Raw genomic sequence first — 5659 nt, 5'->3', positions numbered from 1 at the left:
TTTCAATATTCAGTTTAAACACTTGCAAATGCATCCATGCTGTCACATTATAAGCCATCGATGTAGGACTATAACATTTATCTTCAAGGTAATCATGCAAATAATCCATGTTGAAAACAGTTTTGTTAGCAAGGTTCCTAGCAAACTCATACTGGTGTAACACATCAGAAAAACTAGCCCAAGTGTAACCTGACTTAACAAAAGAAGCATTACACACCTCCCAGGGTATCTCCATCATCTTCACACCTGTGAGCTTCTCAGAAATTTCTCTACATTTATCAACATCTCCAGGAGGAAACATCTTAACAAACCACTGTTGAATTTCTTTACCTAAAGAACGCTCAACATGTGCAGTCTCCTTCCAAGGGTCATCGAATCTAGTGTACCTGGGCCAAGAGAGGGACAAAGCATTAATAGCAGGCAAACCATTTTTACTGCCATTCAGATCGAACTTGTCCTTGTCAGTTTTATCTATCCGTCCTAACCTATCACAGACTGCACCGTAAGCCCTATTAGTGTCCCATCGGATCATGTGGCATTTAGTTGGGACTAACACTCCCCATCTCATCAAATCCTTATCATTTATGGCTGTTTGATACTCATCAGACCCCGGTTCTTCTCTAATCACAATATTGCTGTATATATAGCTTAAGGCTACATCTTTAGCTACTTTGTTGTAACCAAGTTCATTCTTAGCTTTGGGAAGATAGTATGACATGATGTGGCGAGGATCAGGAGCACTTGGGTATAACGGAAGTTTCACTGCTTTTCCACCTAAAATCATGTGGGAGTCATTCACATCTGCTACCTGACGCCTCCTTCGTTCTGCTCTACTCTCAACTTTTCTAGATTTTAACAAATATCGATTAACCATATCCATTCGTATAGAGCATGCACTCATGTTTTCACGAGCTATGTGGTCAGGGATCCAGCTCATTGAACTGAAATCTCCTTCAAACAGGTCAACTCCTCCACTCCTCATCCACCGACCTTTCTGCATAATGAGGGTAGTATCGGGATAATTTGGGGAGTGACCAAGCCAATAGGTCACTGTCTCATTTCCGTCCAGACAATAACAACGATCATTTACCTTTTGGTACATAGTCAGAATTAAATTTAGACCCTCAGTTGAATTTAGACATGGGTATTGTACCCATGATGGACGGTTATCGATCTCCTCGCAATCCCAATGAGTTGAAAATGCATGGAATCTCCCTGTCCAAATTGAAATTTGAATCCACATCAAAAATGATAAAGCGATCAGAATTAAAAATACCAACGAGAGCGGAAGTACCAATCGGATGAAAGCTCGTTTCACTTTCAGTCGTCTCTCACTACGCACTTCTTCTTGAAGAATTAGCAGCTTCAGTATGTCGTCGGATTCAGCCATCTGTAATGATAAAACATTGGTTCTAGAATTCTAGAATTTTAACATACACGACAGACATTTAATGATCCCGAGGTAGTAAGTTGTTACACTTTTCAAGTGGTTTCACCTGTGACCAATGTCTCCATATGGTACCCAAACCCCCCCTGTCCAATAGAACAGAGGTGTTAGTGGTCAATACCACCTGATAAGGCCCATCCAATTTCGGACCTAAGGGGGAAACTATCTTCCGCTGTAACATTACATTGTCACCTATTTCAGGCAAAGCAGGCATGTCTTTTTGCTCAACATTATCTCGATCTGCTTGTCGTGTGCTAACACTAACCCGTGTGTCTTGCAGACTGTCATCCAAAGCTTTCAGATAATTTTGTAAAGCGGGATGGTCCCTCATGTTGCAAGGGGGCATCCCAGGGCAGCCGCATGTAGCGACCTGTCATTACCTCAAAAGGGCTGAGCTGTGTAGTCTTGTTAGGGCTGGCTCTCATGCTTAACAAAATCGCTGGGACAGCTGCATGCCTCCCTTTCCCCCACTCCAACAATCTCTTTCTCAATGAAGTTTAAAGCGTACGATTAGTGCGTTCAATAGATCCGCTAGATTGGGGCCTAAATGGAATGTGAAAGTGTTGCCTCACCCCCATCAACTTCATGAAATTTTTCATCACCTTCCCAGTAAAATGTGTACCCTGATCTGAATCAATTTGTAAGGGCAAACCCCATCTTGGGAAAACTTCATTCAACATAATCTTGGCGGTTGCATCTGCAGTGCAGTTTCTCAGTGGAAATGCCTCAACCCATCTGGAAAACAGATCAACAATCATTAGAATGTATGTAAAACCTCCACTAGGGGCAGTGGACCTATGAAATCAATTTGGAGGTGTGTCCACGGCCCTTGAGGTCGAGGGGCATGTCCTAAGGGAATTTTCAGCTTAGAAGAAGAATTAACCTTAAGGCATACTAGACATCTCTTACAAAAATCATTGCAAAAAGCCCTCAGTCGTGGCCACCACCAGGTTTTGGAAATCATTGCATGTACTTTTTCAGGACCTGCATGTGCCAAACCATGATACAAAGACATTAGTTCAGTTCTAGCAGAAACAGGACAAACAAAACGCTCATTAAATTTCCACAGTCCTTCTGCATTTTTCTGAGCTCCTAATTTTGTCCATTGTTCTATCTCTTCAGGGTCATCCTCATCATAGAGTTTAAAAATGTCTCTGGGGGTCTCACTCTCCTGAGGAGCAAGAGCCATAACACTCACGCAAGTCTCAGTCCATGTTGCAGCCTCTCTGGCAGCTGTGTCAGCAGCTCGGTTTCCTGTGGCCTCAGGAGAATTGTCCGTTGCATGTCCAGTGACTTTGATAACTGCTCCTGTTGCAGGAAGATCACAGGCATTCATAAGTTCTTTTACCTGCTGTTGATGAGAGATTGGCAGACCGGCAGTGGTTAGAAATCCTCTGCGTCTCCACACAGGGCCGAAGTCATGAACAGCACCATATGCATAACGGCTGTCAGTGTAAACATTGACTCGTTTCCCCTGGCCATACTGCAATGCTCGTGTCAATGCAACCAGCTCGGCCACTTGAGCCCCTCCTCCTGAAAGAGAACCACAGTCAACAGTTTCACCATGTTCATTTACAACAGCCCAGCCAGTGAAGCGTTTTCCCTGTTCATGAAAGCTGGAACCATCCACGAACAGCTTCATGGCATCAGAAAGTGGTTCAGATTGAAGAGGGCTCTGGCTGTCCGTCTCGATCAGTCAGGCACAGTTGTGTGCAGTTCCTTCTTCTGGAAGCAAGGAGGCAGCGTTGATAGCAGTTTCAATGTCAATATTTATATCCACATTTTTACTCAAGAGAGTGGCCTCCCATTTAGCTCGTCTTTGATTAGAGATAGAGCCTAAACGAGTGTTTGTTAACAATTTCAGAATCTGGTGTCTAGTGTGCAGTATCACCTTCTGATGAGTCACAATGTCCTCGGTAACCTTTACAGCCCACTCTGCACAGTCGCATATCAACAGGCACGGATGCTGTCCTGCCATTGAAACAGGAATAGGGGCAGAATAATATCCTACCATCCCATAGGAGTTTCTTCCTGGAACCCTTTGACCCAGGGCCGCTGAATAGGATCGAGTTCCCACCCATGTCCATAGATGGAACGGCCTGCTGGCATCGGCATGACGTAATGCTGGGGAGAACCAAACTGTTAGGGGTATAACAGTTATGACCCGGACCAGATATGGAGAAAGAAAACCAGGAGTCGAGAAATTCAATTAAAGAATCAAAATTTACTGAATAATAGTTTACAGTGAAATTGGTAGAGCCAGCGGCAAAGCCTCACGAGGAGATCGAAAGCCAACTCGTACCTTACACAAAATCTTACATCAATTATACCATTTGCTAGGACGTACATTCTATTATTTTACTCCTGATTGGCTGAAAGAACATAAAGTCACAACATATAGATAGTTAAATGGCCTATCAACATTAATCAGCGCAATTGTCGTCTGGGCCCGAGATTTACGTCTGAAGTGACCTCGCAGATGGTCGCGGGGCGTCTTCGAGTCGGCCTGGTGTGCATCCCTGGGTGCAAAACCTAGGTAGAAGGTCAAACGCACACACAAAACACTGACGAACGACAGTTCTTCTCTGGGCACAAGTCAGCCAGAGCACACATTATCAGGCCATTTGAACCAAAACAGAGAGATAAAATATTCACTCCTTGGGCAGAGGAGAGGGGTAGAAATAACATACATTTCTTCCCTAAAGAAATAATAAGAGAAAATCACACTTCTACTATTCAGGTAGTATTGCATAGGACTTTAAACCATATACTTAATCATAGAAAAGTAACGATCAAACACAGAACATATGTTTAACATTCTCCCTGCCCCCTCCCATCACAGCTAAGCTTATCCCCAAAAGACCTTCAGCCTACTTGCAGGACAGAGAGAGAGACTCTGGAATGTTCCTTAAAAGACATGCATAACATTCACACACATATGATTCAAAGTATATTTCAGTTATGCATAAGAAAATAAAATTGATTATGTGATCATGCATATAGTTAATTCATCATTTTATTAAAGAAGTTAAGCAACAGAATATAGATATATATTGATATGAAAGGATATATATATGTATTGATATATCTGAAGAGACAAGGGATTTTTGACCCTCACCCTTCAAGATAGACAGGCCTTAAGATCAGACAGACAGGCCTTTAGATCAGACAGACAGGCCTTTAGATCAGATAGACAGGCCTTTAGATCAGACAGACAGGCCTTTAGATCAGACAGACAGGCCTTTGGATCAGATAGACAGGCCTTTAGATCAGACAGACAGGCCTTTAGATCAGACAGACAGGCCTTTGGATCAGATAGACAGGCCTTTAGATCAGATAGACAGGCCTTCAGATCAGACAGACAGGCCTTTGGATCAGATAGACAGGCCTTTAGATCAGACAGACAGGCCTTTAGATCAGACAGACAGGCCTTTAGATCAGATAGACAGGCTAGGGAAGTGTCTAAGCAGTTTGTGTTTTGTTTTAGCTGAAGATAGATTTGAGTATCATCTGCATAACAGTGGAAGGAATTGTCATCTTTCTTAAAACCGTGTCTAATGGGAGCATGTAAAGTGAAAATAAAATCGGGCCCAGGATAAAGCCCTGTGGAACTCCACAAGTAAATGGGGCGACACTAGATGAGAATTCAGCAATATTCACTAAGAATCTTCTGTTCTTAAAATAGGACTGGAACCACTTCAAAGCATTAGCTTGGAGACACAATGTCCTAAACACGAGAGCAGAACAATGTGGTCAATTGTGTCAAAGCAGCACTAGATCGAGGAGCACAAGCATTGAAACATGACTCGAGTCAACAGTACATCATTTAACACCTTAACCAGTGCTGGTGTCTCCTGAAGCCTGATTGAAACATTTCACATATCTCATGATTTCCTTCTAACTTACTATCCTTAATAACATGACAAAAGAGCTACAGTAAGAAAGAGATATACTGAGACTGGGCAGCCTTGCTGAATTCCTCTTTCTAAAACAAATCTCTGTGCTGCACCATGTCCTGATTTCACTCCAGCATACAGAGTCTTGATAGCATTACAAAAGTACAGCCCAAAAACAGCTTTTGTGTTAAAGGAGATAGAGGCACGAAACCAACGTCATTCAATAGACGACAAAGTTATCGATGAACTTCACGAATCATGACTTAATCGTCTGGAGTCCAGCTGATTACTTTGAGGATTTTTGGTGATTCATTTA

This window comes from Xyrauchen texanus, chromosome 10, assembly GCF_025860055.1.
Source record: "Xyrauchen texanus isolate HMW12.3.18 chromosome 10, RBS_HiC_50CHRs, whole genome shotgun sequence".
NCBI classification, from domain to species: domain Eukaryota; kingdom Metazoa; phylum Chordata; class Actinopteri; order Cypriniformes; family Catostomidae; genus Xyrauchen; species Xyrauchen texanus.
The sequence above is the reverse complement of the archived record's forward strand: the minus strand, read 5'-3'. Positions refer to the sequence as shown.